This window comes from Pinus tabuliformis, chromosome 5_2, assembly GCF_031772625.1.
Source record: "Pinus tabuliformis cultivar Carrire ecotype Pingquan chromosome 5_2, CPIR1, whole genome shotgun sequence".
Taxonomy (NCBI): Eukaryota; Viridiplantae; Streptophyta; class Pinopsida; order Pinales; family Pinaceae; genus Pinus; species Pinus tabuliformis.
Window position 1 is genome coordinate 1,143,692,193 of NC_142306.1, and position 21,475 is coordinate 1,143,713,667.

Below are 21,475 nucleotides of genomic sequence, written 5' to 3' on the forward strand. Positions count from 1 at the left end.
GATTAAATCTATTGAGGGTGGTTGTTGGATTCACCTTATGGAGCAGTCCACAGGTGTTGATATGTCCCCAGAGATCTAGGAACGGCCACGCAAGTCTTCACGTGTTGAAAAACGGAGTCCTGTTACTGTAAGACTCTTCTGTTGACCACCGCTTGACCCCCGTTGACTATGGCCTCCTCTGATGAATTCGACTGAGCCAATAGGACTTGGTCCATGTCCACGTCATTTCCAACTTGCCCATGTGGCTCAATTTGCCTGAAGACACCTGCAATATAGACTTTAACAAAAAGGCTGCGAAAAGTGACAAGATTTCACAGCTCAATGAGCAAAAATCTAATTCAAACAGTAGAGACAAGACATAGTTAGGAAACCACTTTATATGCTCTTTTAAACTCAATATGCAATGATGTTGACAACTTAGGAGGTCCAGGTAAATGGAAAAAGTCTAGAAAGGTGTATAGGAAAGATGCAAGTTTGGGGCTCAACAATATCCTATCTCAGAACCTGACCAATCCATTTGTTGTGAGACAATAATCCATACCCTATGCACCTACACCTATACCTGTACATGTACCTATACCTGCACTTGTACCTTGTTAAGGGCCCTGAAATCGGGTCGACAACAAGGGGGATACCCACCCGGTCGGGAACCTGGTTGGCGGCTCCTTGCCCGTTTGGTGTAGCGGGTCCGACTGGGGATGATGGGACCAGCTTCCCAATCTAAAAAGATGTGTGTGTGTGTGTGTGTAGATTTTGAAGACACTAATCTAAAGGTAATTTAAACTAATTTAATTCTAGACTCTAAACTGACTCTATGCTACTGTAATCTAACAAAAAACAGCACATCTAATCTATACTAACCCGAGGTAAAATTCTTTCATTATGCGATCTAAAAAGATTTCATACAACAACTGGTAATAAAGATCATTCAGCTATCATAAGAATATAAATCAATTTAAGATGAACCATTCTGCATAAGAAGTTAGGCAAAACAGTTGTGAACAGCATATCGCATAATCAGTTATTCATATGTTAAGCACAAACAAATGATTCCACCATACAAAAGTGCCAAATGGTAATCTAGACATTCATACATTAACACATAAACAAATCAGCTGTATATCACTCTAAGAATATGAGCAGAAATTAATCAAGAGATAAAAGTACCATTTATGACTGATTTCACTCACAAACTTCAAGCAATAACGATTTATCTCTACTTACTTCTAACATCTACTAAGAGTACAGAAGTGCAACATCAGTAGCAGACATTAAAATGCAAACATAAATAAATCTCGATCCATCCATTCATCAAAAACCCCCTCCGAGGGTACAAAAGTGCATGTTCTGAGGACAAGTTTTTTGACAAATTTCCGGACCCTTCTCCAAATGCCATGAGAAGGGTTAAATACTACTAACTAACTAATCTTAATTACACAAATTTAGGGAACGACTTCAAATGACCGCCCTTTTACTAAAGCAAATTTATTTCTAAAAATTGAATCTAATTTCTAACCGTTTCTGTATCTGCTCCTTAGTGCTGTAAGCAATGTGAGGTTCGCCTACAAAGAGTCGGCTGGTAGTCTTTTCCTTTTGCTCGAGCAATGAAAATAGAAATAAAAAAAGCTGGCACCTCTTTCTGACAACTCAGAAGATATTTTTGAAAATCTCCCTCTGACTGGGTGTTTTTTGTTGTGTGTATACTTAGTATAACCCAGATTTCTTTCAAACTGATTGTGTTGTTGCTATTTCAGTTTCTGGCCGTGTGAATGACTCAATGAGTTAGGGATCTCGTTTCCTAAACAATCTTACGCATCGAAAATTGCTTCCATTCTTTGTTCCAGGCTTTTCTGAAGCATCATCCCTTTTCAGCGTTTTTCTTTTTGCTTTACCCAATCTGAGCTTCAGGATCTTTTGCAAACATGCTGCTTTTGTGCGCCTTTGACTCTGAGTCTTGGATAGTCTATTTTCATCAGTGTCTGTGGAGTAGTATTCTAGACTCCGCGGCTCTGCTGCATGCGGGATTCATTTGCGAAGGCATCTCCTCTCTGTTCTTCAAGTATTGGCGCTTTCCCCTTTTCCTTAGATGTTTCCTGCATATAGATTTATATCAGTTACTACCTTACAATTTATGCAAAGGAAAAGAGATATGAAAAGATTGACATGAAGGCTTTAAACTCTAATGAATGCATAATCATGACACTCATAAGGACTTGACTCTTCGAAAAACGCAACATGATCATCTTTGGATACTCAGGCGTGCAATCATTAATTTCCCTTAAGGTGAGCGCTCGATTTTGGGTTTGCAGATCATGCCGAAGAAACTTTGTGATGAGTGGTTTCTGCGATTTGTATTGCAGCAATTAATAGTTTCATTCGTCGCAGATCGCAAATCGCAAAATCGCAGTTTGTAGGATCGCAGATCACAAATCGCAATATCGCAATATTCATTTGCTCGTTGTGTGCTGCTTTTGCGACGTTTGCGATATGCGACGTCGCAAATCGGCCGTCGGCGATTCCTTCTCGTTTTCTTTTAAGGGCGCTTTCAAAATATGCGATGCGATGAATTTCGCATCGCTTCTTTGCAGCTTATTTATGTGCATAGGAAAACTCTTCACTCTCTCTCTGCGATGCGATATAGCTTTTAGGGAGTTAAAATACAAAAATTTGGATAAAAATATTTTTGGGATTTTTGTTAAGGGTCCCCCTTTGCTTGATATTATTGCTAATACTAAACAAAGAGGGGGGTTGTTGTTGACCACAACAATGGCGATTCACTGTGAAGAACCAGTTATCTCTGCTTTTCTATTGACATTTCCACTTCCGAAACAGAAAAGTTTTCATATGTCTAAATTTTGTTATGGACAGATAGAGTAGATTACCCCTCATCCTGTCAATGATACTTTGTTTCAACCTTTCTTTTATTCCAATTGTCTGCTTCCCTAGGCTTAGTTCTTGCATTCATACCAGACATTACTCGGTCCTTTTTAAAAGATAAAATAAGGTCTTCTCTGCGTGCTGGCTTTAAAATATGCTCATTTGTCGTAGGTAGAGCCTCTGCTGCCCGCAAGCGTCCATAGCCTCAACAGGGTTACCATGTTATCCAGCAATGATCCTTTTTCCTGCTTGAGGTTATTTACAACATTTCAGAGAAAAATCCTTTTTGGCACTTTTTCCTTTTTTATTCTCTAAAGAACAATGTCTTGGTTTGGTGGCCAAATTATGACACAGTCATTCACTTGATTTACACTTTTGTTGAACAAGCTGGCTCGTGATGAGACCCCTTGTCTTTTGATTGCAACAATATTGAGTCGTTGCCCTGTTTTGGTAGACAGTTTTGGCAAAGTCAGCAAGTTATAATATCTGTGATCATGATAAGCCGGCTCGTAATGAGACCTCTTATTCTTTGAGTTATAGTGCTTTCTCGGATTTTTTCTCTGAATGTTGCGTTTTCCTTTCGCAGGGAGGAAGTCATTGTTTTTCCTTAAGAAAGCTCTGGACGACAATAATAGAGCTTTGAAAATCACAGCTTTGCAGAGAATATTTATTTTATTATTGATGATACCTTTCATTGTGCTGGGATAAAACAATTTTTAACCAAAGGTTGATTTCATCAAAGTCTTTTTGAAAGGTTGAAACTAATATCATTATTCAGGCTAACGTTAACTCTATTTGTCAATAATAAAAATCAGATTTTTCGAAAAGTTTTGCTATTTGTACAAGTGAAATCAAAATCTGATAGAGAGTTAGTGTGCTCTTTCATGAATCTTATTCAATGATCATTTACAACCGGTTTTATTTATAAGAAAGAGAAAACAAAATAAAAGAAACTAAAACTATCCTACAAAAAATAGAAGAGTGATCTTCTATGGAAAATACATTTTAAGAATCTGTCCATTCACAGGCAAAGAATCTCTTCTACCTGCCAAATCCTGCAACACAAACGTCGATGGGCCTATGACTTCTACAATCTGAAAAGGACCAAGCCACAGCTTCTGAAATTTCGTATGTTTGCCCTTTTCTTCATGAGCCTTATCCCATTTCAAAACTAAATCTCCCATCTGAAAGTTTTTTCTGGTTATGATGGCTGAGTCAAAAGAGGATTTTATTAGCGCTTGGTGGTGAGCATGGGTTTTCTTAGCTTGTTCTCGGCGTTCTTCTAGTTTGATTATTTCCATTTGTCTTAATTGCAAAGAGGAAGTAGATACTTCATCGATGTGTTGTACTAGAGACAAAGAGGGAATGACTAAGTGAGTTGGAAGAACCACTTCTTTCCCATAAACTAAATTAAAGGGAGAAGTGCCAATTGAAGCTTTCTTCGTGATTCTATCTGCCCATAAAGCATTTACCAGCGCTTTGTGCCAATTCTTTTGGTTTTGGTCGACTCTTCTTTTGATAATCCTGATTAGGTTTTTGTTTGTTGATTCAGCCAACCCATTACCTTGCGGATAGTAATTAGCAGAATATTTCAATTTGAACCCTCTTTTTAATGCAAACTCAGTCATTGCATTTCCAGAAAAGTATGATGCATTATCAAACATTAAGGCCATTGGCAATCCAAACCTAGTGATGATAAATTGATCTATGAATTCAATAATGTTTTCAGAATTAACTGTCTTGAGAGGAACTGCTTCTACCCATTTAGTAAAATAATCTGTTGCCGTGAGGATATACCTATGCTGCTTAGAAGAGTGAGGAACGATCTCACCTATTATGTCCAAGCCCTATTGGTTGAATGATTGCTCGATGTTGACCGGCTGTAGTGGCATGGACGATTTCCTTTGTTTCCCCGCAGCAGTCTGGCAGATTTGGCATTTCCCTACGTAATTGTTTGAGTCTTTGAACAGTGTGGGCCAATAATATCCTGCACGTAAGATCTTATGCGCAGTAGTCTCTCCAGCATAGTGTCCACCTGTTGGTCCATCGTGGAGTTCCTGTAAAACCTTTTCGGCTTCAGTTTTCTCAAGACACCTAAGAAGTACAGAATCATAATTCCTTTTAAACAGAACATCATTTATGAGCTGGTATTGTTTAGCTTTCAACCTCAGAGCTCTTTTCTTGGTGTGATCCAGGTGTGATGGAGCATACCCGTTCTTAAGATAATAAATGGTGTCCGCATATAATGATTCCGCGTCGTTTAGGCTTACCTCATACGTGTGTACCTCTTCAGATGAGTTCTCCGGAATTTGTGATGCTCCAGCTAACATCTTGCAGAAGCCTTGACCTCTTACGATGCTTGCTAGTTTGATCTCAAGATCATATTCTTGTAGCGCGGTAATCCAATTTTCTCTCTTTTCGCCCACATCCTTTTGTACCAAAAGGTTCCTTACCGCTGGAAACGGTACTACGACTTTGGTATGGGCTTTAAGTAAGAAAGGTCTGAAATATTTGATCGCTTTGAAAACAGCATAACCCTGTTTCTCCACGTCTGAGTAATTGAGTTCAGCACCTTGTAAGTTCGAGCTAAAGAATGCGATTGGAGCTTCCGCCTTCTCTTGATTTACTTGAGTCAAAATCACGGCATAAGATTTCTCTGAGGCAAAAGTGTATAAGATGAAGGATTCTGAAAAATTTGGGGTAGCTAAAGATGGAGCGTTGATGATAGCTTGTTTGATCAAGTTGAATGCTTCGTGCTCATCTATGCCCCATTTAAAATTTGAATTCTTTTTTATCATATTTTGTAAAGGAGAAATAATACGTGAAAAATCGGGGACAAACCTTTTTACAAAATTGATTTGTCCAAGGAAAGATTGCATGGCCTTTTTGTTATGGGGTATGGATATTTCAGAAATTTCTTTGATTCTGTCAGGTTCAATGTGAATACCAGATTTCGACACTATGAATCCGAGCAATTTCCCTTCACTTAATGCGAAAAAAGATTTCTTTGGGTTAAGTTAAATTCCATACCTTAAGCATCTTTGAAAGATGTGTTTCAAATCTTTGAGATGGTCGCTTCGCTTCTTGGAGTACACTGTTATATCATCCAGGTAAATTACTACCGATTTATTGACTAAACCTTTAAACGCGATGTCCATGGCTCTCTGAAAGGCAGCGCCGGCATTGATCAGAGCAAATGGAATTTTCCGATATGCGTATGTGCCCCACTTGGTTCGGAATGTGGTTTTCAATTGATCATCGGGATGCACCAATACTTGATTGTATCCTGAAAATCCATCCAGGAAAGACATTAATTCTGAGCCCGCTACTACCTGTAGTATTTGCTCCATAGGTGGGAGGGGAAAATTGTCTTTCTGACAGGCTTTTTTGAGATTCCGGAAATCAATACAGATTCTAATGTCTCTGTTTTTCTTCCTAACAGGCACCATATTGGATACCCATTTGGAGTGTCTGATGGGGAAAATTATCCTGGCTCTCAACAATTTATTTAGCTCAGTCTTTATCTGATTTTCTAAGTTGGGGTGGATTTTTCTGAGCTTCTGCTGGACAGGTTTTTCATTGTCAATCATAGGGATAGTGTGTTGAATGATAGAAGTGTTGTATGTTTTCAGCTCATCTTAATTCCACGCAAAAACGTTTTTGAATTGTCTCAGAAGACGGATATATGTTGATTTTTCTTCAGGAGCTAGGGCGTGGCCCAGATTAACGTTTTGCGGCTTCTGATCGGTTCCTAGGTTCACTAATTCATAGTTCAGAGTTGAACTGTAGAGTTTAGAATTGGTAGACCTTTTAAACCGACTTTTCAAATCATATAAATCTTCTAACTTAACCACCGATTTAGGTATAGCGTTATCAGTGCTATTTTGCTGAATTTGGTGATCATGATGGTCTTCGTCAATTATTTGATTTGAGTAGGATCCTTCAGAAGTAAGGAAATTTACAATGTCTGGATCGTCATTGAATACTCTCCAGTTGGTGATGTTGTCAGGGATGGAGGGTTTAAAGATGAATTCTATTGAAAACCTATCGGGACTAAAATCTTCGGAGGGAATCAGTCTAGAGGCTACGTTAGCTAACAGGTCTGCACTCGCATTTTGGAGTCTTGGGATTGATGAAATATTGAATGCTGTGAAATGTGAAGTCAGATCCTGTACTAAAGATTGATAGTGCTTTAAATGACTTGACAGGCAATGTATGGTGTTCCGTACCTGTTTGACGACAATTTCGGAATCTCCAAAGACTTGAAAATACTTAACATTCAAGCCGATTGCTTTGTATAGGCCTTACACCAAGGCTTCGTATTCCGCTATATTGTTTGTGCAATCGAACTCAAGTCTGCATGTAAGCATGGTCTTGTTCCCATCTGGGTTAACCAGAACACATCCTGCTCCTGCTCCCTCGTTAGATTTAGAGCCATCAAAATATAATTTCCAAAATAAAGATGTATTTACAGAACTATCTAAAAAATTAAAACACCTTGAATCATCAGTTTGGGAAAAGTTTTCAACTTGGGACACAACTGAATTTTCTAAGTAAGGTGAAGTGTGAGCATTGAAATTGCCGAGGAAAGAATCTACCGAGTAATTGCCTATGATACTGCTGTTGTATGCTATTGCTTCGTTCTCTCCTTCCAATTCTGTCACTATGTATTTTTGGTGCAATTCTCGTTCAACCTTTATTTGATTGGGTTTGCCGTTGTAGGGTAACCACATGTGCGACCAGTCGGTTGAGAAATATCTGTGGAGTTTCTTGGACCAATCCCTGCTAAGAATTAAACCATAGAATTCAGGGATATTAGCTACTAGAATGTCGATAACCTGACATACTTTCGGGTTAGACGACAATCTTATGGTCACCTGGTTAAGTTCACCAATCACTTCGACTTGAGATCGATCAAGTTGAACTATGCACACTGCAGATTTCTGAGGTTGAACATTCAATTTGGCACATATTGATCTGGGTAGAATATTCGTTGAAGCACCAGAATCAATCAGGCAATTGTGCACGTTTTTATTGAAAATTTCATAAGTGAGGAGAAAAGGAGGAGTATGGGATCTTGACCTTCCTCCAATCAAGGCAATGTCATTCGGATCAATCTTATTGATCATGTTGGTTGGAGTTCTTCCCATGTTGTGGGAAGCTACAGCTGTAGGTAAAGATGTAGTAGGCACGACATGTAATTCCTTCATCATTATTTTCTGTTGATGTTTCAATTTGCTCAATTCATAAAGAGTGATATTAGCCCTAGTCTTTTTCATGTCATCGATAATGTTATACTCCATTTCATCCGACACTATCAGTGTTCTTGATGGAGATGCTTGATCTGATTGGACTGGGCCAAGTTGGGTCGCTCTAGTGGTTGTTTTCTTTGTTGCGACCTTATCTTTTGCTGCAGGGCTTGCGCCCTTCTATTTAGGGGTAGTTTGGGGAGGATCAAGTTGATTTTTGCTTCGTGTGCTAACCGGAAATGCTTCTTGATCCTCTTCTTGTGGGAGGATGAAATCCCACATTCCTTGTAGTTCCACAACTTCTTCATCATCGGTCTGCCCTTCAGTGGTATTCTCTTCTTCTTCTTCTTCTTTAGATTCGACGTTTGAGACAGCATTGGGTGGTTTCACCTCCATGGGAAGGTTTCTTTTAAAAGATCTGTAGGGCTTTTTTGAAGAAGTTTCTGCTACTTGCTTTCTTATATCAATCATCTCGTTGGACATGGCCTTTAACACCTTTTGTAATCCTTCCATATCGAAAGGATCTTTCGTTTGCTTCTTCTTGGTGTCTTCTTTGAAAGAGATTTTCTTAGATTTGTGTTCTTCTATTGCAGATCTCTTTTCTAGGGCAACTACGCATTTTTCTACTGCTAGCGCCTCAGTTAAGTTTTCAACTAAGGTCGTCTTGTTTGCCCTATCTACGAAGATAGCCAAGTTAGATGGTAAGGCCGTGATGTACCATTCACATCTTACTTCCTCGCTGGGTTGAGAAGCAGCGGGAATCTTGTTGAGGATCTTGTTGAACCGTAAGTTGAAATCTTTAATGGGTTCTCTAGCCTTAGCTTTAAGATTAGATAGGTCATTGATCAATGTCGCTGTTGATCTGTCATCGCCAAACTTGGTGAGGAATTGACTTTGAAAAATGTCCCAACTTGTGATGGACCCAGAAGGTAACGAAAAGTACCATGATCCGGCTATTCCTTGCATTGTGTAAGGAAAAAGTCGGACGACAGCATCTTCGATGGTAACTCTGTTGAGATTAACAGAAAGCATGAAATTATTGATATGCTCTTCGGCTAGCATGCCTGTTTCTGGATTGAATTTAGGTAGCCACTTCTCAGGATGGGCTGGTATTGGGCTCAGGGGTGGAGGCATTAAAACCGCCCCAGGATTGTTCCATGGAGACTGGGCCATCGTTGAGCCGCTAGTTAATGAGAGTGCAGAAGATGGTCCCTAATGCTGAGAAGATGAAGGTATTATGATAGTTGATGATTGAAGAGGAAGTGTGGAAGATGGATGAGTGATTTGGGATGAGGATGTGGGTGGTTGACTTCGCGGTGAGGGCGTTGAAATGGACGAAGTGGACGAAAGAGTCTCACGGTCAGACTCTGGTGGTGCTTTCCTTGCTCTTTTCCTAGTAGGAAGAGGGAGTTCACTTGGTTGAATACCAAATTTTTCACTCTTCAATCTGGTCAGAGGGTGAGCAGGATTGTACTGCGAAGTCACGCTGCTGTTAGATTTATCAGACCTATGAGAAAAAATAGAGAATCCCTGGAGTTTACGAATCAAAGTTTGAATTTCAGGGGGTTCAATAATGAGTTGGTCTGATATATTGGAGTAGGTAGCAGCGGTGGATACTTGAGCGACTTGTAACTCCAGGTTTAACCGTAGTGGAGAAGTCGGGGGAGTTGATGAGGGTGATTTACTCTCAGAATGGCATTTAGATTTTGACTTAGTTTCCATTCATAGTTCGTGCCCTCCTTCTAGCGCCAAATATGTTGAGGGCCCCGAAATTGGGTCGACAACAAGGGGGATACCCACCCGGTCAGGACCCTGGTTGGCGGCTCCTTGCCCGTTTGGTGTAGCGGGTCCGACTGGGGATGATGGGACCAGATTCCCAATCTAAAAAGATGTGTGTGTGTGTGTAGATTTTGAAGACACTAATCTAAAGGTAATTTAAACTAATTTAATTCTAGACTCTAAACTGACTCTATGCTACTGTAATTTAACAAAAAACAGCACATCTAATCTATACTAACCCGGGGTAAAATTCTTTCATTATGCAATCTAAAAAGATTTCATACAACAACTGGTAATAAAGATCATTCAGCTATCATAAGAATATAAATCAATTTAAGATGAACCATTTTGCATAAGAAGTTAGGCAAAACAGTTGTGAACAGCATATCGCATAATCAGTTATTCATATGTTAAGCACAAACAAATGATTCCACCGTACAAAAGTGCCAAATGGTAATGTAGACATTCATACATTAACACATAAACAAATCAGCTATATATCACTCTAAGAATATGAGCATAAATTAATCAAGAGATAAAAGTACCATTTATGACTAATTTCACTCACAAACTTCAAGCAATAACGATTTATCTCTACTTACTTCTAACATCTACTAAGAGTACAGAAGTGCAACATCAGTAGCAGACATTAAAATGCAAACATAAATAAATCTCGATCCATCCATTCATCAAAAACCCCCTCCGAGGGTACAAAAGTGCATGTTCTGAGGACAAGTTTTTTGACAAATTTCCAGACCCTTCTCCAAATGCCATGAGAAGGGTTAAATACTACTAACTAACTAATCTTAATTACACAAATTTAGGGAACGGCTTCAAATGACCGCCCTTTTACTAAAGCAAATTTATTTCTAAAAATTGAATCTAATTTCTAACCGTTTCTGTATCTGCTCCTTAGTGCTGTAAGCAATGTGAGGTTCACCTGGAAAGAGTCGGTTGGTTGTCTTTTCCTTTTGCTCGGGCGATGAAAGTAGAAATAACAAAAGCTGGCACCTCTTTCTGACAACTCAAAAGATATTTTTGAAAATCTCCCTCTGACTGGGTGTTTTTTGTTGTGTGTATACTTAGTATAACCCAGATTTCTTTCAAACTGATTGTGTTGTTGCTATTTCGGTTTCCAGCCGTGTGAATGACTCAATGAGTTAGGGATCGCGTTGCCTGAACAATCTTACACATCGAAAATTGTTTCCATTCTTTGTTCCAGGCTTTTCTGAAGCATCATCTCTTTTCAGCGTTTTTCTTTTTGCTTTACCCAATCTGAGCTTCAGGATCTTTTGCAAACATGCTTCTTTTGTGCGCCTTTGACTCTGAGTCTTGGATAGTCTATTTTCATCAGTGTCTGTGGAGTGGTATTCTAGACTCCGCGGCTCTGCTGCATGCAGGATTCATTTGCGAAGGCATCTCCTCTCTGTTCTTCAAGTATTGGCGCTTTCCCCTTTTCCTTAGATGTTTCCTGCATATAGATTTATATCAGTTACTGCCTTACAGTTTACGCAAAGGAAAAGAGATATGAAAAGATTGACATGAAGGCTTTAAACTCTAATGAATGCATAATCATGACACTCATAAGGACTTGACTCTACGAAAAACGCAACATGATCATCTTTGGATACTCAGGCGTGCAATCATTAATTTCCCTTAAGGTGAGGCTCGATTTTGGGTTTGCAGATCATGCCGAAGAAACTTTGTGATGAGTGGTTTCTGCGATTTGTATTGCAGCAATTAATAGTTTCATTCGCCGCAGATCGCAAATCGCAAAATCGCAGTTTGTAGGATCGCAGATCGCAAATCACAATGTCACAATATTCATTTGCTTGTTGTGTGCTGCTTTTGCGACGTTTGCGATATGCGACGTCGCAAATCGGAAGTCGGCGATTCCTTCTCGTTTTCTTTTAAGGGCGCTTTCAAAATATGCGATGCGATGAATTTCGTATCGCTTCTTTGCAGCTTATTTATGTGCATAGGAAAACTCTTCACTCTCTCTCTGCGATGCGATATAGCTTTTAGGGAGTTAAAATACAAAAATTTGGATAAAAATATTTTTGGGATTTTTGTTAAGGGTCCCCCTTTGCTTGATATTATTGCTAATACTAAACAAAGAGGGGGGTTGTTGTTGACCACAACATACCTGTACCAGCATCCTATTGCAACCTATGCATAATCTCCATATACCTGACATCCTACTGACTTTCGTGCAAGATCCTATCCTGTAATTCCATCCCATAGGAGCTCATAGTGGCCAAGTGATGTACCTGTACCCATCTACTGAGAGCATCTGTCACTCTGTTCTCTTTACCTTTGATGTACCTGATCTTGAAATGAAACCGTTGATCATGGCCAACCATCTAGCCCACCTAGGATTAATATTCAGCTATTCAAACAAATACCTCAACCCAATATGATCACTCATTAGTACAAACCTCCTGCCAAGAAGATAGTGTCTCCACATCTTCAATGCATGTATGATCACAGCTAACTCAAGATCACACATTAGGTAGTTCTTCTCGTGTTGATTAGTTTCTGGGACTCATAACATACCACCTGTCCATTCTGCATAAGGACTCCACAAAGTTCTCTCTTGAGAAAGAATCCATGCATACTAGAAACTATTTTATGGATTTTCAATTTGTAACACACGTGCATGTGTCAACAACTTCTTAAGTTGATCAAAGCTAGCCTCACACTCCTCTTTCCATTTGAACTTCTTACCTTTCCTCTACAATGATGTGATGGGATAAGAAATATGCGAGAAGTTCTTGATGAACCTCTGATAATAGCTTGCCAGACCCATGAAATATTTCACCTCATCCACACTCTTAGGAGCTACCCACTCAATGATGGCCCTTATCTTCTTTGGATCTACTACAATTCCCTCCATGGAGACAACATGCCCCAAGTAGTGTACTTTAGTCTGAAAGAAACTACACTTGCTAAGCTTAGCATACAACTGATGCTCTCTCAACAATCTCAACACTGTTGCTAAATTCTCGGCATGCTCTTCCTTATTTTTAGAATATACCAATATATCATTAATGAACAAAATAACAAACTTATCCAAATATGAACACAACACGTTATTCATAAAACACATGAATGTAGTTGTAGCATTAGTTAAGCCAAATGGAACAACAACAAACTCATAATGCCCATACCTATTCCTAAATGTTGTCTTGTAAATGCCCTTCTCTTTGATGCGTACCTGATGGTATCCCGATCTCAAGTGATCTTGGAGAACATCATTGCTCCCTTTAGCTGATCAAACAAGTCATCAATTCTCGGTAAAGGTTACCTATTCTTGATGGTCACTTTTTTAACTACCTGTAGTCAATGCATAATTTGAGGGTACCATCTTTCTTTCTCACAAACAAGACCGGTGCGCCCTAAGGCGATACACTTGGCTTAATGTATCCCTTGTCCAACATTTCTTTCAAATGCAACTTTAGATCAACCAACTCCGGTGTGCTCATCCTGTAAGGTGCTTTTGATGCTGGAGCTGCCCCTCACACTAACTCAATAGAAAATTATACCTCCCTATGAGGTGGAAACTCTGTAATGTCCTCAGGAAATACATTCTTGAACTACTGCAAAACTAGATATCTATTCAATGCATCTACATCCTCAACCTCCTTACTCATATCACTAGAAATGTGTATTGCAAATAGCTTTCATCCTTTCCTACGACTATGATTTTATTGCATAGATGTCGCCATCCTAATTGATGTGGCTTTCTTCTTACCCTGCAAGACTCTTCATTCCCCATTGTCATCAACACACTTGATAGATTTGTCATAGCAGTCTAACTTGAATATTTGAAGATACAACCAATCCATGCCCAGCAACATATTTATGGTCCCAAAGGTAGCACATTTAGATGTGTAGTGGTAGGCATACTATTCAAATCAAATACGCAAGATATTACACAATGATGAAATCATTTCCTTGTACCTATAGCCAATTGTAAAAACCAAGAATCTGCATGAAATTCCTTACTCAAACCATACTTATCCACCAAGTTAGGACTAACATAGCTTTAATTAGATCTAGGGTCAATCAAAATAGAAATAACTTGATCACAAAGCTTACCGTCCATCTCAATGATAGATGGCTGGTGCTCTGCTTGCTTGTTGTCCATTGTTGCATACATATGTGGAATACTCTGTGTTATAGACATATTTGGGCACTACAACCCCAATCACATATGTCCATAAACCAAGGACTTCTAAACCCCTAAAAGTGTTGTTTCATACCCTAAAGGAACAAGGTCAGCTGATTACATCATCTCCCAGAAGTTCTCCATGAAAAACTACTCAGAACTGGTCAAAACAGGACCATACAGACTGCTCCATGCATAGGGTGTGATGCATCTCACCTATTACACATGAGGGGTGTGATGCATACTGGAAAGCCCTTCTGTAGGGTGCGATGAGCGAGAGCAGACAAATGGCAGAAGCAGTGTGCTAGGTGGAAACCTAGAGAATCTTCTAGAAACTACTCATATGACGCTTGCCTCTCTGAATTCGCCCAGGGATCAGTAAGAGATCTAAAATCTCTAAGTGGAACCAAGAACTATCAGTGAAATGACACCAATCAAAATCCTAGAAGCTAACTCACTCTCTTGAAAACATCTATATATGGATCCCTCATCCAAGAGATCCAGAGGCTAGAATTTTGTAATTTGCAAGGAAGTGTTGTTGGTTTCTCTTTGAAGACATTGTTGGGTGATAATACTTTGTATGAGGTGAAGAGGGCTTTCGTGCTGGGAGGATGATGCTGGATTAGATAGCCTAGTTGTAATCCTCTCTTCTACTACTTCTATCAATAAAGCTATTTGAGTTTTCCTCCATATGCTTGTATATCTCTGAATCTTGTTTATGTATGAATTTATATGGTTAATGTACATCTGATCCTACATTATTTATGGTTATAGATCTCTATGCTTTGATGGTATTTTGCTGCCTTGGCTCTACAGGTGTTCTTTGAAGCGAGACAAGTGAGAAAGGATTGGCGAAAGCTCTATCAAAGGAGAGAGGAAACAAGCAAAGAGACTAGTGAAAGACTGAGGTTGGTGCTCTCTACTTCTCTCTTATCCATCTCTCATAAAGGAAAAACACAAGTAACTTTAATTTGTTTGTTTCTAAGATAGCTACCCGCCTTAGTGGGACTAGCAACTCTGAATGGACACTAGTTTTGCCGATAACACTTTGACCCACATCCCCAATAGTCTGTGGCTTCTATGCACTGTATATCTTAGGCCTTCTACCTTGATGGTGTGGGAAATATCTCCTAAGGTGTTCCTTACCACATGTCCAAAACTCCAACCAACCAATGCTCTCACCTCTTTGTTGCTTTTGTTGTGACCCATGTCCCTATCTAGCCGCATTAAAATTCTTTTGCAGTGCCATATTTTCTTTCCCATTTGCATTTTGAGGCCTTGTTCTCTTAGGCTTCCATTTACCTCTACCTTTTTCTTTTCCCTTCCATCCATGTTGAGATTCATTCTTACATTTTGACTGCTCATAGAGATACCTTAATTTCCAAATAACTTCCTCAAGTGATCGAGGCTCATCATACTCAATTCGATCTCTAAATGCTAATGGAAAACCATTGACAAATCTCTGAACTTTATCCTTCTCATCAGTAAGATACAGTACATACCTCAATAACTCCAAAAGGTTGGCTCATGTGATATTCATTTGTCATTGATCCCATCTTTAGCTCATAGAATTATTTAGCCTTACTATCATAGAACCTCTCTGACAAGTACTTCTTTCTGAAAAGCCTCTTGAACTCTTGCCAACTCAAGTCATCAATCATGATGTCTCTAACCCGCTTAAAATATTCCCACCAGATGTGTGCTTTATCTTTCAAACTAAATATGGCTATTATGGCCTTCATGTTATCTGTGTACTCATGCAACTCAAATAATTTGTTCATCCCAAGTATCCAAGCCTCTACATCTTCCGAATTCTTCACATCTCCATCAAAATTAGGTGGTTTTTCTTTCTTGAATTCATCTATTAAGTATACCCTATCATTCCTCATGTAAGGATGATAGTGATGACAATCATGATGTCTATCAGAACCAGAACTAGAATAGTACCTATACTCATCGTCCCTCCTATCCAGAGTGTCCAATAACCTGCCATCTCTCACTGTATTGAATCTATCCGAACTATGCCTATCATGAGATCTACTACCATATGCCCTATTAGTTCCATCCTTATGTCCATGAATGATCTGAATCGATCGTTGTCACTGCAATTTTGAAAAACTCTTAAGAAGTATAACATTAAACTTTGCTTGTGTTGGCTTAGTGGGTCCTGACCCAGGTTTAGAGTTAAGTTTGCCAAAAAAATCCCTACAATACTGTCCCTTTCAGCATGAGGCCATGGAGCGCGGGCTAAAGTCTCACTCGAAGGAGTATGGGGGGATGTTGGAACCAAGTTTCCGCACCCAAAGATGGTTTTGATGTCATTTTATCCACTAAACCTTCCTCCGCATAGATTGATAAGCCCTTGAGGCTTATCGATATAACTCCCCCTTACCAGCCTTTAGGCCTTCGTGAAGGTCTACGACTGTCTTTCATGAATCCTAAATAGGTGAATCTACCACTTACGTGCTTCTATAATAACTCCTAAGTTTGTTATTACCCAGATCGACTTAAGTGTCTGATATATTTAGCATGCATTAAGATATTCTTCACGTAAACATATATTATTACTTGTGTTTATATAACAATGTAAACCATGAAGAATCGCGCATCAATACAACATTAAATCATAAGCCCAATATTCATTATAACATAAACGCATTCATTCATATCAGAACTAAATAGATCAAACACATATATTTCTAGAATAGTCTCTTTATTGATACTTCAGATTTTCTTACAAACTCAAAACTACCATGCGCACTCAGCTGCAGGGGTCTGCGCACTCAACTGCAGACTCTACTCTAGGCCTTTGCACGCATAGCTGTAGAGCCTCTCTTCTACTCTAAGACTCTGTGCTCGTCACTTCTACTGACCCATTACATTCATATCATTCGCTACCAAAAACTACCTTAGAATCTTCTGAGACTTTCCTTTTATGACACTTTACATCTACACGCTCCACGACCACATCTTGCGGAGGCTTTACTCTTTATATACAAAAACTTGGGCTTTCATCCCAAAAAATTGGGCTTTTTCCCCAAAATTAACCTTAGGGGACCCTGTCCCAATAGGCTCCCAACACAAATATCGTGACTCGCCCTCGAATCACTCTGTTGGTGTGAAGATCTTACTGTGAAGACCTCCCAGCTCTAATTTCTCCACTACTACCTCATCTGCACTTTCTGTGGCTACCTACTTGACCTGTTCCACCAAATGCTCTATTGCTGGTCTTGTGCTATCTTCCTAGATCTTCTATTGTGTTCTCTACAAGCTGGCCAACTTCTCCCCAATGGTGGTGGAGATCACATAGGCCTCCTCCAACCAGGGCCCCAATCTAGCCTTGAGGACTACCTCTTTCTACTGCACTTCTTGTACCTGTTCTTGCACTTGCTTTACCTCCTGCAACTTTGCCAATCTTTGCATGACAAAGATGGTGCGCACTGTTGCCTTTGCTTCGTCATATTGCTGCTGTAGTTCCCGAGCCTCTGTGTTCAATCTTTGTAGGTTAGGAACTTCCTACAGACTTGTGATTAGCTCCATAGACTGCTCCAAGAGCATAGTGCATTCCCCCACCGCAACATCCATTGTCACTACTGTATCTTTTACAACTGCCTCGAATTGTTCTCTGATCTCTAGGGGAGTTGAAGGCTATGTCTTCAACTCAAGCTCTGTGATTTTAAGGTTCAGGTCAAACTGAACCTTTGCCATCTCTGTCCATGCATCGCGCACTCCTGCAACCAACTTCCTAATCTTGGCTTCCACTAGCACTTCTTCTCGGATATTTAGCTCTAGAACGGTTCTGCATACTTCGGTTACCACGGTTGCAGTGTGCTCATTCTTCTCCTGAACCTTCTTCCAGGATTCTAGCGTGACTGTCTTCTCAATGAATATTTGTTTGTTGTTGACTTTTTGCTCTACAACTCGGGTAGTGTAGTATATAGTCTTGCACCTCCTTGCAGCTACCTGGAGCGTTATGACTGTGTTACCATCATATAGTCATCTGGCCTGATCCTTGGTGTATGGTTTCAATTGGCTACCATTTACCTTTCTGGGAAATGGATCTCCATTCAATTTCACAAGCTTAACTGCTCCACCATTGGCAATCTCCTTGGTCACATATGGCCTCAGCCAATGCACCTGAAATTTTCCTAGAAATTTATCAAACTTGTTGTCATATAATAAAACTAAATCATTTACCTTGAAGGTGCGTAGTTTGATTTGTCGATCATGCCATTCCTTTTCGCACTCCTTCTGAACTTGTTGATGGAATCCAACCAAGAATCTGTCTTCTTCCAACTCTGTTAGCTGCACGAGCCTCTCTTATAAGGATATGTGATTTGCCATACCTGTGAACACCACTATCCGTAAACTAGGCACAATGTAATCCTTTGGCATCATAGCTTCTATGCCATAGACCAGTTTAAAAGGGGTATTTCCAATCAACTTCTTACAAGTAGTTCTATAAGCCCATAACACTGTTGGTACGCGCATGTCCCAATCATTCCTCTACACATTGCAAACCACAAAGAGTTGCATGTCAAGCAATCCTTACTCCAAATTAGTGGGCTCCTCACCTATGTCAATGTGTGACAGATGATCTGGTCCTACATTGAAGTGCCCTGGCTTCACATTGACTTTGAAATCATATTCCTGAAATAATAGCATTCATCTACATATTTGCCCCCCCTCACAACAAAGGCTTGTTGACCAGGTATTTTAATGTAGAATGGTCTGTGTACATCTTAAAGTGTCTGCCTAGCAAGTAGTGACTAAACTTCTGGAGTGCATACACCATAGCCAACCCTTCGTGCTCCGTCGTCAAAGCTGCTATCATAAAATTTACATATAAGCAACATAATAGGAACAAAAATACCATAAACATTTCAGCCATCGAAATCCACATATACATAAATACATTTACCCATGAAAATCAAGGGAATGAATTTCTCATTAATGATGCAATGAACCAACCAAATATGGGACTACCATGTTCCACCCAATCATATATTGGTTGAGCCAAGCCTCTTTTCAGCCAATCACCCTTGTGCCATATTCCAAGCATGAATGTGGGACTCATAGAAAACATCAAAAATACCAGTCAACATGGATGCCACTGTTTTTCTCCACCCACACTGTGAGGAATTTTAGTGACTCCTAGTCTCTTAGGCTTTATCGTGCATCCATAGTTTGATCCAGGTGTTATCACAAAATCACTACTGAGGGCTGCAACCAAGCAAGATTTCATGTAACTCTTTCAACCAGACTTTAGACCAAAGATTAGCCTCTTTGGTCAGAGAGGGCTCTCTCACAAACTCTTGATAAAAATCCTTCACTACAACAGATGGCTAACTCTTTACTCATCCATGAAAACAAAAGCTGGTTGGATACATATCAAACGGGTCCTCATTGGGCTATGGAGTCTCATACACTAAGTAAACAAGAAAAACATATTCATTTCATGGAAGTCAAGGCTCTTTGCATTAAATGTTCAAACATACTCCATAAAAACCACAGCTTGCCAAACACACAGGAAGTCAGAGCATAAGATATGAATTCTGAGTGATTGTGCTATAACAAGGCTGTAAAAGAACATATAATATAAAACACCACCATTATATTTGAACACAATAATCCATCGAGAATCTTGAGAAGAAATCAACACTGTTTTACTATTACTGTAACAAGTCTTACAATGGCCCAAATAACTCTGTTTTTGTATAAAATGTCCAACCTTTTTTACATCAGAGTCATTTCTATATATAGCAAACCAAAATACTACTACCTGAGACTCCTCAACAAGCATGAAGGGAGCTCGGAATTCTATCATTAATTATCTTATCTATATCTTAAACAAACTAATTAATTACAAAGGTATTGTGCTGCGAAAACAGAGGGTTCCATTCCCATTGAAACTTCAAGTCTATCTCCTCGTGTGCATTGATGCGTTCTTGAAATTTGACACCTGTAGCACTTCAATAATAGCCAAGCCAAGCTGGAAGAACATTCACTGAATGGGCAGCTTCGGATGCCTGATATATGGATGATTCATCAACTGATAAGAATCTGTGCCCTATGTTCACGGTCTCTGCCTCCCACTAGTGTTCATGCATTTAAGATTATGCTTCAAGCCATTTAATCCTCTAATAGTCACGTATGATGGAAGAAACCTTATGATCTGGCCATCTCATAAACTGAACAGGTGTACCACTCAACACCTCGGCAACCCTACCAGAACCCTAAAAATTCGGATATAAAGTGAAAACTTTAACAAAAGACAAAATTTCACCTTTTCCTTAAATACTTACACCTGGCACCTTTTTAAACATCTGAATGGCTTTATATAATCTCCATGCTAGCTTCGAGTCATCCCTTTAAGATTCGCTGACCTCAGCATCAATCTCAAATTTTTCATATAAACAGTCATCTACAGCAGTTTCGTAGCACGCTACGAAACTGCTGTAGGTAATCAAAATTAAGCATATGAACCTTAAAGCAACAATGACTTAACTCTGTGATCTCTTCAGCTATTTTACACAGGTGTAAGGACTTCAAAAAGTTTCAAAAAGTTTCAAAATGATGACAGCCAAAATTTACCAAAATCTGGAAGGCAAATTTCCCCTTGGATCAATTAGCTAGTTTGCCTAGCTTCCTCTTCAAGCTGCTAACTTCTTCCTTTAACACCTTGTTTTCTGCTCTTAAGCTTGTATTCATTTGTTTCATGATTTTTTCCTGCTTCAGAGCTGGCACTGTCCACACATATGCATCTGATACTGAATCAGTTTGGCTAATCAAACTTGTTCTGCCTTTCATTACAGCCTTTTTATAATTTGTATATCTTACTGCCCTTTCCTTAGAAACATTTTTAATCTGAGGTATTTCTTCCTTTGTTGCTCCAGCTTGTTTCTTGATAGCAATAACATTTCCACTTTGACTGATGATAACCTTATTATTCTTGTTCTTGCTTTTGGCTGCTTGAACTATTCCGGTGAAAACCTCAAGTACCTCTGTCCTAGGCACTTCTAATGGTGCCTTCTCTTTCTGCGCTTTCTCCACTTCTTTGATTTGCCTTCTTGTAACTGGTCTGCGTGGCTTAAAAGCATATTCTTTATTTGGCTCTTCAAATTTCAACCTTTTAGAAGCCCTTGATTTTTTAGAACTTTCAGGTGAGGACTGAGTGAGGTCAATATGCATTGGCTGCCCCGAGTGATCTTGCTCAAATTCTAGTGGTTCAATTTGTACTGGCTGATCTTGCTCTAGTTCAATGGCTTCAAGTAAGTCATTTAAACTACCTTTTGAAATAGGACTTTCTTCCACAGTAACTGACTTTCCTTTCTCCTTGTTTAGTTGACCTCTGGTTCTCACCCTTGAAATCTTTTCAACTTCACTTGATTTAGTTTCA